Below are 13521 nucleotides of genomic sequence, written 5' to 3' on the forward strand. Positions count from 1 at the left end.
GCCCCTGCTCACACAGCCCTGTCTCTACGACAAATTCCGACCAAAAATGCCATGATCTCTGTTCTTCAACCCTCATACTCACCCGACCTTGCCACGTGCTACTTCTTTATTTCGTAGAATGAAAAGACAGGTAAATGGAAAGCGTTTCGCTGATGTTGCTGGGGTGAAGAAAAAAACGACGGAGAGACTGTCAAGCATCACAAAAGATGAACTTAAACAATGTTTTGAAAAATGAAATTAAAGATTCGACAAACGTATCATTGTAAGTGGAGAGTACTTTGAAGGAGATTGAAGGTCTGTGCTGAAAATGTGAACAAATAAGTTCAAACAAAAATAAGTCCGGTTTCTTTTGGGTACCCCCTCGTATCTTTCAAGTCGCCGCTCTTGCTATTGCAGGATAAGCTGTCATCGTTACCACAAGTAGATAAATATTTTTCTCTGCCCGTGGAAGCCTGCAACTACGATTGTTTTAAAAAGCGAAATGTGAACTCCATTCGCAAATGCACGGCGCAGCAGCTGATGCCAAGCATTTCGGACGTTCTCTCTGGTCCTGACCATAACCAGGCGCTAATAAAACAATGCATAACTGAAAAAGCGCTTGAAGAAAAGGAGAAAGATAAAACCGAAATCAAGTCCGCTTCAGTGCGTGTTCAAGCGCACTCAGCGTAAAGGACGAACCATAAGGCAGTGTTTCTTCTACCGCCGTTGTCACTCGGTGCCGTAGGAGAGGGTTATCAAACACATGAAGGTGCGCGAAGTGGCACCTCTAGACGGGCGTTAGGTTCTCTTTGTTTCGTTCGCTGTGATTGTGTTTCTTTCGCGCGCGTGATGGTTTGTCCTCCTCGCGTGTACAAAGGTGGCTGCGCTACAATGCAAATTTGTTATGTGTGTAAACACCTCTAAGTAAAAGCAAATAGAAAAAATCTATAAATGTAAAAGGCAATGTAAGGCAAGACGGGAGCAAATGTACATATCAGCAGATACATGCAAAATATTGCAGATGCTATTACTGCAAATAGTTGTAAATATATGTAAATGAATGCCTGTAAACTTCGCTTCTCTTTTCTACAATCTGTGCAACGAAGTTATTCAGCTCCACTTAATGGAGCTTAAAACCCCCTACACTTTGCACAAAATTCAAAGCCGCAGCCCTACTGCACATAATTAACCGCTGCCATTTTAGTGTTGCTGCCAGTACACCTCGTCAGCGTAGCGGACCACACCATTTACCCACGCAAATCAATTTTCGTCAACCATAGCGCGAGGAAACGCACGAACGTAACAACTATTCGTCTGGCAAGAAACTGCAGTAAGCGGCGCAAACACCTGAAGCAGGGCCTCAAGTATGCCAGCCACCACATTGAAGTGATAGGCGGAGCGAACGCCTCAGCCCACTTCTGGAAACGGAGAGCAAAGCTGCCGCTCCAGCCGATTGTCGTTCGAAAAAAAAAAAAAAAGCCCCACCACGGATGAAGCGAGAGCTACACAACAAGGGGCAGCAAGCAAGAATCTGACAGTGCGTGGTATAGTAGTAGGACAGAGTTATCACCATCGCACAAGCATGCGCAAGCATGACGCAAGCAGTCCTACCGTCTGGTTAGCGCTGCAGCGCGGCAGCTAACTGCCACGAGTCGTATCGACGGCTCCTACTGCAAGCGGGCGATGCGGCTGGCATTGTAAAAATAGAGGAGGAGCAGGTCCTGGGAAGGGGTAAAGCGGAAGTCGTTGTGGGGGCCGGCTCGCAGTCGGAAGACGTCGGAAGATGGAAGATACAGTGGAGGTGGCAATCGCTTGCGTGGGCTGTATTCAGTCGAGGAAGTCGGCCTTTACGTCTTTGGCGAAATGTGGTGGAAAAAGGCTGGTGACACGGTGCAGCTCTGGATTCCGGCAGCATTCACTCAGCGTTGGTGGCTGCGTCGACGCCGTGGCTGCAAGAGCGTCGCGGCAGAGGAGGTCCTTGGGGTAGATAAATGCGCACGTGCGCGTGGCTGCAAACGATAGGCGCCCTCCGTAAGCTGCAGTCGTGAGGCGTGTAGGCTGCAGTCCGGCACCAAACGCGAACGCCCTGGTGACACAGTCGGTGGGCGTGGGCCGTGACGTCGCGTGCTGCAGGATGCAGATAACAGCACACTTGAGTCGAACCTTTGGCGTTGCCGATGGGACAGCTGCACGGCGTAACTAGCCGCTGGAGCTGCCAGGCTGGGCGCAGTGCGATCCCTTCCTAGTGGTAAGGATTCAACATCGAAGGTGCGGTTGAAGGCTGGCGATTTTCGGTACAGCAGTCCGCTGACGTCTCAAAGTTGTTCAGGAGAAGCTCAGCGGTTGAGATACAGGGGTGGGGTGATGGGTCAGAAGATTGGGCAAACCCGGTGACGCAAGTCCTGACACGCACATGCCAGCGGGTCTGCGATGGTAGTACGAATAGAATGTGTCGGGGCGCAGGACTGCTCACTAGACAGAAGTGGATCCACTTGCTACCTCTCGGCACGTTCAAAATGCGGCTTTCGTGCGAGCGCAAAGCCGTAGTGCCTGATGACGGCCGCCTTGAGGTCCATGTAAAGATTGAGCTGAAGAGGTGTCAAGGTGGGGCGTTAGAACAGGCCACCCGGGAGGCACTTCTAGGTGAGTTAGAACCGGATTGCTTACGACGCCGTGGATTCAAAAATGTTGCTGGAGTGTCGCGAGCCAGAAGGTGCCGGGGGGGGGGGGGGGTCGTGTGTAAGTAAAAAGGCGCTAGGCCATGCAGCACACAGAAATCAGTCTGACTGCAAGGCATTAGAACAGACTCGCCTGGGCTGGATGGGGCCCATTTGTACGTGGCCATGACGCAGCAGATAACAAAATAATAGCTGTGGAGCTGAAGTCTGCGTAGTTACTTGCGTCAAATTCCCGGAAGCCTGGGGCAACCAATGGTGTAAGAGTGATGCGCGTGTATTTAATTGGCCCCGTGATGTGTGGTGAAGTGAGCGGCGGTAAGCTGACTTACTCGTCAACTCTTTCAGCCAGCTGTGGACGTTCCGGTTGGGAGCGCTCTCACACACTCGCAGGTGAGGTGACGTTACAGCGTGTCTGATTTCTGGCGCGCTGTTTCTGACTTGGCCGTTATTGTCTTCTATGTTGGGATTTCCGAGATTAGCGAAGAGAGAGAGTGCGGCTCGTCCTGGTCTTCTGATCTGGGAGTCTGGCATAGCTTTGCTATGTTCTTCAAAGGTGCAGTGGATTCACAGATCGTTAAACTACTTGGTTGAGGTAATCCTAGCGCAAGTTCGATTGCGATTCCAAAGAGCGCATTTACTTGCTTCCTTTCTGTTTCGTTCATTCCGATATGGGAGACTGGAGTTCAGGCGCGGGATGATGAGCATTGTCACTATCTGTACATCGTCTTATTCCTTAATGCCCATTCTTTTGTTTTTTATCCTGTTCATCATTTTGCAGACTTCTTTTGTTGCGTTGCTCAGAGTTTTGATAGAGCGATCGCACTTTTCACGTTTTTATTGAGATCCGGCCGAATACTCTCATTTTGTCTGTCTATCAGATTGGGTGGCCATGCATGACTGTCACTGCCATTGACTTTTATCTGGGCAAGTGTAGTCGTACGAACGTCAACTTATCCAATAAAAATTGCACTCCGCTTGAGCGGGGAATTTTTTAATTTATAGCGCAGCTAGTTGTAGCCGTCGTTCATTTTTTCAGGTAGAACTTTTCTCGTTCCATACCGTTATATTATCTGCTTAGATAGCGTGGCTTGCGGCTTGTAATTTCCTTAGCCTTCTCTCTATCACAATCATGGTGATGTTAAAGAGCAGTGAAGAGGCAATTGACCTCTGAGGTGCACCCTTGTTAGCGGTCTTTCTCGTTTCTGATTGGATGTTTTCAACCCCGATGGTGGCCCTTCTGTCCGTTAGCCTATGCACCAATTCTCGGCAAAAGCATTTTTGATCGCGAAACCCTTTTGAATAGAAGATGTTACTTCAACAATCAATATATCCTCAGAGGACACGACGGCAGTCTTGTATTTTTTTTTCATTAACATTTTTGCTATCGTCAAAAGCGTTCCCTGTTGGTTCTCTACGACACTTATAACTTTTAAATGCTGTAGATCAAAATGTTTTGAAAGAAAGCTTTTCTTACATATCATAGGAATGGACCATTACACAGTGTCTTACAATTTTTCAGTTTTCAAAAGTTTTGTCGGGGTACTGAACAAGGACGTCTTCAAGAATTAGAACTTCTTTCTTTTGTAAAGACGAAGACGAACATTCTGTGCAGCGGCGGCAGTGCCATCGCTGCGCGTGCTTTGGGCTCGCTTTGGCTGACCGCAGACTGTTGCCGCCCTGCTCCTTTAATAAGGTCCCAGTGCCTTTAATAAACCCCCGTCTTACATTTGGTGGAGGTGCTGGGTAACGATATCGACTCTGGAGCTCCGTAACCGCACTCTTCCAACACCTGCTATGCCTGTGGACACCCAAAATCAAGCCGTGCAAGCATGCCCACCGACTGTCATCTGTGCCGGCTCCCTTCGCCAGCGGGACCTGGCTGTCTTCAGCGGAACAGATGAGCAGGACGAGGAAGATTGGATCGCGTCTTACGAACGTGTGAGTCTCTATAACAAATGGGACGACGAGACTAAGCTAAACAACGTCATTTTTTATCTTACCGGTGTCGCCAATTTATGGTACCGCAACCATGAAGGGGACGTTGGAACTTGGTCGGCCTTCAAGACGAAGTTCCCCGAAGTGTTTGGTCGCCCAGCCGTCAGACAACTCCGCGCCGAACAGCGCTTGCGTGAACGGTCGCAGCAGGTCGGCGAAAGCTTCACTAGCTACATAGAAGATGTAATCGCCCTCTGCAACCGAGTGAACGTCAGCATGCCGGAAGCTGACAAGATAAAGCAGATCCTGAAAGGTATTGATGATGACGCCTTTCAAATGCTGCTAGCGCGGGACTTGCGCACCGTTTCAGAAGTCATCACGCTGTGCCAGAGCTTCGAGGAGCTGCGGAAGCAGCGGGTCCTGACTCGTCAGCATTCAGCTCACGTAGAGTCACTTGCTGGACTGACACCCGCAGCTGATAACTCCTCTCTGCTGCAGCAAGTCAAAGACGTTGTGCGTGAGGAGGTGGCCCGTCAGCTTTCTCTTTTGCCTAGCCCTCAGGGGTCGCCACCATATTTGGCCCCGGCTCTCCAACATGGCGTGCCGACCCATGGATCTCTTCTCTTATTGACTTCCTCACCAACCCTACGGCTGGTTCGCCTTCGCGCGCTCTTCGCCGCCATGCTTCCCATTTCTCAATACGTGATAACCTCCTTTATCGCCGCAACTACACCTCAGACGGCCGCAAGTGGTTGCTAGTTATTCCCCGTCACCTTCGCTCGGAAGTCTGCGCCCATTTTCATGCTGACCCGGAGTGCGGTCATGTCGGAGTGTTCAAGACCTACGATCGCATCCGACTACGATATTATTGGCGTGGCATGTACACATTCATCCGCAAATACGTGCGGTCATGCCTTACCTGTCAACGTCGCAAGCCACCTCCTCATCGTTCTGCTGGAGAATTGCAGCCGCTACCTTGCCCGCCACGCCCATTTGACCGCGTCGGCATTGACTTATACGGTCCCCTCCCGTACACTTCCGCCGGCAACCGTTGGGCTATCGTCGCGGTTGACCATCTGACAAGGTATGCCGAAACCGCAGCCCTTCCAGCCGCTACAGCCTCAGAGGTGGCCTCGTTTATTTTACACCGATTCATCCTTCGTCACGGCGCCCCTCGCGAACTGCTGAGCGACAGAGGCCGCGCCTTTCTGTCGGATGTTGTTAAATCACTGCTCACCAAGTGCAATATAATTCATCGAACCACCTCCGCATATAATCCGCAAACCAACGGTCTCACCGAGCGCTTTAATCGTACCCTCGGTGACATGTTGTCTATGTATGTCTCCTCAGATCAGTCAAACTGGGATCTTGTCCTTCCGTACGTAACCTACGCGTACAATAGCGCAACGCAGTCCACTACCGGATTTTATCCTTTCTTTCTCCTTTACGGCCGTCCCCCTTCTGCTACCATCGACACCATTCTCCCGTACCAACCCGATGCTTCCGAGTATACGCCTCTATCTGAAGCCGCCCGGCACGCCGAAGACTGTCGCCGCATCGCCCGTGCCCTCACGACTGACACCCAGTGCAGAGAGAAATCCCGCCACGACCTCAGCCAAACAACACCACACTTCGCCAACGGCTCCCTTGTGTGGCTCTGGATTCCGACGAATACTCCGGGTTTGTCATCAAAATTTCTTGCCAAGTACCATGGCCCATACCGCGTACTGGAGCGCACATCTCCAGTTAATTACACTGTCGAGCCTCTCAACCCATCTTCTGATCGCCGCCGCCGTGGACGAGAGACTGTTCACGTCCAGCGCCTCAAGCCATTCTACGACCGAGCCGTCCTGCCTGCGCCCTGAGTCGCCAGGTTGGCTCCTTTTCTCCCCGGGGGCAATTGTAAAGACGAAGACGAACATTCTGTGCAGCGGCGGCAGTGCCATCGCTGCGCGTGCTTTGGGCTCGCTTTGGCTGACCGCAGACTGTTGCCGCCCTGCTCCTTTAATAAGGTCCCAGTGCCTTTAATAAACCCCCGTCTTACACTTTGACAGTTTGTTGCGGAGAGATCTCGGAGCATTGCTTCTGGACTGTTTTCACCCTCCCTTCAGATTTATCGCTAACGAGATGCCTTCGTTCTTTGCCGTTATTAGGTTTATAACTCTGTCTGGGTGGGGTGCAGTAGGACAGTCCTGTGCGAATAGCTTGGGCCTGAAGCCGAAGGCATTCCCCGGAAACAGGGCGCTGTCTTCCGCACAGTTAGTTAGTTTTGTCTTGTTGACCTTTTCGTAAAGCTTCTTTAGGCAAGCGGTTTGCGAGACGGGTCGGATATTATCCAAGTTGGGGTGGAGGATCGTATGATCTCCGTGTATCTCCATTCTTCGGGGACTGTGCCTTTGTCTCAGTGTTGGTAGATGATGTTCGTTTGTCTCCCTATATGCTGGCTCTTTAGGTGTCTGATTATCACGTTGGTTATCTTATATTCGCCTGGGGCTGTATTGCTGTCAAATGAACTGCCCGATGCTTGTACCTAGTGTGTCGTTATCCAAGCGTCGGACTTCGGATTTTCCTCTCCGGTGTACTGTGTCGGGCAAGGGTATGTACGTCTCCCTCCCACGTACCTTGCCCAAAGGCATGACTTACTTGTTTGTCCCTTCGAACTGGTGAGTTATCGTTTCCAGTGCTCTGTTTTGCTCTTTCTTTGATATTGTTTGGTCGATACGGGGCATTTATTAGCAGCGCCCACGGTTTGGCCCTGCCAAAGTGTTCATTTAGAGTTTCCCAGAGTTGGTTTTATGAACAAACCAATTAACCCTCGGCCTTCAGTTCCCAGCGGCTGCGGAGCAACTGACCAAGGCGGCGGTCAGATGTGCGACGCAGCGGAGCAAGCTAGAATCTCTGGCTGCGGACAGGCCGCCATTGTAAACTAAACCACGCAACGTTTAATTACAAAACCATATCCAGTGAGGCTAGCTTAGCAGTTCTGTTCGAGCAGCTAGGAAGTATTAAATGCGATTTCAAAGGGCTTCCTATGGTTAGGAGGATAGAGGAGGCGTATACAGTACTAAAGGGCAGGCATGCACTGTGCTATGGTGGATTATCAGGCAGACGAGAGCTTAGTGTGGGGTTCCTGATTAATAAGGAGAGATAGGAGTTTTATAGTATTAACGAGAGGGTGGAAGCTATCGTAATGAGACTTACGGAGGTAAAATCTGAAGGTGGTGCACGCCTACACGCCTACACCCAGCCAGATCGTCGTTGGAAGCGTCTGTAAAGACGTAGAATCGGCAATCAACAAACCACAGTACACTGCACTAAACGACGAATTCAAAGCGAAGGCAGGCAGAAGCAGGCCGCAGACCACGCGGTAGGTGACTACGGCATAAGCAAAAGGAATATCCAGGCGAGCTGTTGTAGAATAGGAAGTGGACGTGGAAGAGCCGGAATGGTGAGACAAAAAAATGAAATAGCCTTCATAGTATGGGCTCACCCTGGCATCGTAGAGCATGTGGAGGACCTTGGACGGGTGCGTTGTAGCGGTCACAGAATGGTAAGGTCTCCAATTAACTTTGACAAAGAGAGGGAACGCAAGAATTTGTTTATTTGTTTATTTGTTTATTGTAATACCCACAGCGCCACAAGTGGCATTACAGTGGGGGGGGGGGGGGGGAATAACACATCATACAAACGAAAAAAAAAGGGTAACAAAGTGCAGCACATGCAATGCAACCATTATGCAACATTAATACAGCCTTAAAACATCATTCACAGAGATGAAGAGAATAAATCACCTGACGTAATTAATACCACCTCTTCAGAGAGCCGGTTCCAATCTCTTATAGACCTAGGGAAAAAAGCATATTTGTACATCTCTGATTTACAGTTAATTTCCTTAACTTTTAATCGATGGTCACGGCGTAGCGAAATATAGTATGGTGAATGGATGTACAGGTCACGGTTTATGCCAGTATTGGAATAGTAAATACTATGAAAAAATTTTAACCTGAAACAATATCTACGTTTTTCAAGCATCTTCCATCCCAGCGAGTTTTTTGCACGTGAAACGCTAAAGCTCCTGGTATAGTTGTTAAAGACATATCGGATACCCAAGTTTTGTACCCTCTCAAGTTTATCTATATCCGTTTTATGCCAAGGGTCCCATACTGCGCAGGCATATTCGAGAACCGAGCGAACGTTTGTCATGAAAAGAAACACTTTTGTTTCTAAAGGGAATTGCTTGGTGTTACGCCTTAAGAAACCAAGAACGCGACACGCCTTTCCTGTTACATAGTCGACATGTCGTCTCCAGCTTAGGTTGGAGGTTATGAATACGCCGAGATATTTGTATTCTGATACTGAGGAAAGTTGTGTCCCATTAATTGTATAAGAGAATTCATGGAGCTTTTTCTTTTTTGTGACTCGCATATACACAGATTTTTGCAAGTTAATAAACATACCCCATTCCTTACACCAATCAGACACCCTCTTCAAATCATTCCGTAACTGCACACAACCATTCGGACTATCAACGACCCTATACAATGCGCAGTCATCTGCGAACAGTCGAATATGAGAAGAGATATTAGAGCAAATGTCATTCATAAAGATCAAAAATGACAAAGTGCCGAGCACTGACCCTTGAGGTACACCAGAAGATACAATGCATTCGCTTGATAATTTTCCATTAATAACTACTCTTTGTTTCCTTAAGTGCAAGTAATCTTGTATCCAGTCAATCATTCTCTCATCAATGTTATACCAAGACCATTTTTCAAGGAAAAAAGAATAAGGAACAACATCAAATGCCTTCTTGAAATCCAAGAAGACGCAATCTACAGACAACCCTTCATCAAGTGCACTTGTCATATCATGAATTAGTTCAGTCAACTGTGTTACACAAGAAAGGCCTTTACGAAAACCATGCTGCTGATTGCTTAATAACGAATGCGCATTCATATGATTAATAATGGTAGTGAAAAACACATGTTCCAAAACTTTACAAGCAATACTCGTCAAAGAGATGGGACGATAGTTAGAAACAACATTTCGAGGGCCAGATTTGTGCACAGGAACTACATTGGCTAACTTCCGGTCAGAAGGCAGTGCACCTTCCTCTAAGGATTTTGTGTAAATGACTCTCAGATATGGAGACAACTCACACGCACATGCACGGAAAAGAGCAGTTGTTAGATCGTCAGGACCAGGAGTACTGCCAGCATTCAGCCCTTTGAGTATCGACTCAATTCCTCTTTGATTAAACTCGACACAACGCATGTGATCAGAATTAACTCGACCAAATTGAGCTCAATGTGAGAGGTGTTGGAAGGAGCAGAGAATACAGAAGAAAAAAACTCATTGAAGCACTCCGCTTTATCGATACTCTCGTCGATAATGGAACCTTCATGTACAAGAGATGGAATCGATACTTGATCCTTGCCGTTTCTTTTCATGAACTGCCAAAATTCTTTAGGGCGCTCTTTTATGCGCAAATGAAAAGAAGAGAAAAATAAGTCTTTTGCTTGTTTAACGGCTACCTTCGCTGCGTTTGTTGTATATTTTAATTTCTCATTGTTCTGTATAGAAGGATTCCTTCAATACGCCCTGTAAGCAGCCTGTCTTTTGTATATGAAACTGCGCACAGTTTTGTTAAACCAAGGCTTGATTTTGCTTCGTCGTGACGTCAAGATCCAACTAGGAACGTGCATTTCACGTAACTCTAAAATTTTTTCTTTGAAAATTTTCCACAACTCGTGAACTGACATCGTTTTAGATAGTGTTTCAAACACTTGAAAGTAGGATTCGAGAGCAGCGCAGATATCACTGACACGGGCTTTACCATAGCTATATATGCGACGCCGCCCGCCATCACTAACTCTGACGTAATCCAGCTTCATTTCGCACAGGACTGAACTGTGATCACTGATCCCGGGCAAGATTACAGGAGGGTGCACAGCCTCAGGAATGTTAGTCAAGAAAAGATCTAGAACGTTGTTCCCACGAGTTGGTTGAGTCACGATTTGCGTCAAAGCGAAACAGGCGCAAATATTAAGCATTGCTTTAGTCTCCTTATTACCGCAACTTGATACCATGCCTAAATGGAGGAATTCAGTGAAATGAAAGCCCATTGACCAGCCTGCGGCGATAAGATGGAAAGTAGAGGAATTAAGGATATCGCTGCAGAACAGACATTCGGCTATAACTCAGGTACACGATCTTAATGTTGAAAGAATTAACTATAATCTCCCAACTATCACTCCGGAGTGCTCAGTAGTAGGCTGTAGAATGATTTTACAGGATACCGGCAAGCTATCTCAGGAGACAAAAATTAAGATTAAGAAACGTCAAAGCATAAAAGCAACTAAGCCTAGGGACAGAATAGAACTGGCAGAGCTATGAATGTTAATAAATAAGCGCAAGGTAGCCCGTATAAGGAAGTTTAAAGGGGAAGAAACCGAGCATCTTCTAAACAACGGAGGTAGCCTAAAAGCAGTCAAGAGGAAACTAGACATAGGCAAAACCTGTATTATGCCCTAAGGGACAAAGAAGGCAATGTCATTAGAAAAATGGAAAAATAGTTAATGTAGCGGAAGAGTTCTAAACAGACCTATACTGTAGCCAATGTAATCGGAAAGTACATGACAGAGCCCGTAGCGCAAAGGATTGGGACATCTCGCCAGTAACGAAAGAAGAAGTAAAGAAAGCGTTAGGAGCAATCCAAGGCGGAAAGCAGCTGGTGAGGATCAGATAACAGCAGATGCCTTGAAAAAAGGAGCCGAGATTGCGCTATACAAACTGGTCACCCAGCATACGCAGTGCCTTATGACCTCGAGCTTGCGAGAAGCTTGGAAGAATGCTTCTATTGCATTAATTCATAAGACTTGTGACAGACGCAGACTTGTGACTTAAGAAAAGTGACAGGCAGATGAGCTCACTGCCTGTTGTCTACAAGGTATTTTCTAAGGTAATCGGAAATAGCTTTAGGGAAACCTTGCACTTCAATCAACCAAACGATCAGGATGAATTTCGTAAGGATACTGCATAAAAAACTACATTCCCACTATCAATCAGGAGATCGAGAAATGCGCAGAATATAACCATCTCCTACATATAGCGTTCATTGAATACGAGAAAGCATTTGACTCAGTGGAAGCCTCAGTAGTCATGTGGGCATTGCAGATTGAAGGTGTAGAATAGTTCATCTTAAACAGTAGCGCAAAAGAGATAAAGGACCAACGAAAGAGAAGATGACAGGGGCACCCATCTCGTATTCTCTTTCGTTGGCCTTTTGTCTGTTTCGCGCTGGTGTTCAAGATGAACTACTTCCAACTCGCTTATTACAGCGAGTCTAACGGAATGAAAGGGCCTTCCCCACCATATCGCTGCCACAACTTGCCCATAACAATTATACCTGTCAACGGCTGAACTTCATTAGTCCCAGCTCTTATGTAACACCCCACTGGGGGTCTTTAAGAAAAATAAATTGTTGCGACCCTTCAACGCAGTACATCATCATCATCACCACCATAAGCCTCGCTACGTTCACTGCAGGGCAAATGCCTCTCCCATATCTCTCCATTTAACCCTGTCCTACACTCCCTTGCGGCTCAGTGGTTGTGGCACTCGGCGGCTGACCCGAAAGACGTTGGTTGGATCCCGACCGCGGTGGTCGAATTTCGATGGAGGCGAAATTATAGAGGCCCGTGTACTGTGCGATGTCAGTGCAAGTTAAAGAACCACAGGGGATTGAAATTTCCGGACCCCTTCACTACGGCAAGCCTCATAGCCTGAGTCGCTTTGGGAAGTTAAACCACAACAAACCATTAATAATATCTTGAGAAAGCTGCGGGCACATTGTCCCCGAAAAGTTCTTTATGTAGTCCGCTATCTTAAACATTGGCTGCCCCCCCCCCTTCCACCCCCTGCTATGCTTGCCTTCTATTGGTATCCAGTCTGTTACCCCTAACGACCAGCGCTTATCGCGCTTTCGCATTATATGCAATGCTCAAGTCCATTTCTTTTCTTGAGTTCTACTAGGATGTAATTAACCCGCGTTTTTTCTCTGACCCAATATGCTCTCTTCTGTCCCTCAATGTTACACTTATACTTGTCCTTTCAATAGTTCGCTTCGTTGCCCTCAATTTAAGTTGGGCCCGTTTCATGAATCACAGGCATAAAAGGCGAAGAATGCAACATCATATATACAGTATTCTTCATACTGACCATGATTTCATCTTCTACTTCAAGTAGTGCTGCTTTTAGTTACTTGTTTTTTTTTTTCAATGGCAATTTGCTGCCTGCCTATTTTACTCTGCTAGGTCTGAAGACCCGGGAACCTTTTGTTCATAGTATCTTGACCTATTTTTTCGAATACGCTTGAACTGTAATTCTTCAAAAGATCAAATGATCCTCTTTTATATATAGCCACCGCATAAAATAGTTTCATCCTAGCTGGTAAAAGTCCCGTAGAGAAAACAAGACTGCAAATGTGTGTCCTACACGAGTGATTATTCTTTTGCTCGCGGCTTTGTTAATACCTTCCTGATTTCATCGGTTCCAAATGCACATCCACATTTCAATGACGTTACTACATCTTTCACTTTGCTCTGGGCATTCGGATAAAAAAATATTCCACTTGCAATGTTTGAGGTAACAAGGCACTCGCAAGTTACATTGGACGAAAAATTGGTAGAGCCATTTAAAAAGCGCCGACAGCAGGGAAATGTTTATTGAACATATTTTCAACCTCTATGCCCGATAGTTCAAAATTAATAAATTTCCTTTCTTCGAGCATTTTCATAGCGTATCTAACCCGCCATATCCGATATAAATGCCTTAATCCCAAAAGTTGTAGATAAGTTTATGTGATCAATATTCTAATTATTTTGACAGCCGCCATCAGCCTGCCACCGCCGTCTATCCGAGTCATCCT

Source organism: Amblyomma mixtum, chromosome 4 (genome assembly GCF_055824585.1).
Source record: "Amblyomma mixtum isolate Tamu chromosome 4, ASM5582458v1, whole genome shotgun sequence".
Taxonomy (NCBI): Eukaryota; Metazoa; Arthropoda; class Arachnida; order Ixodida; family Ixodidae; genus Amblyomma; species Amblyomma mixtum.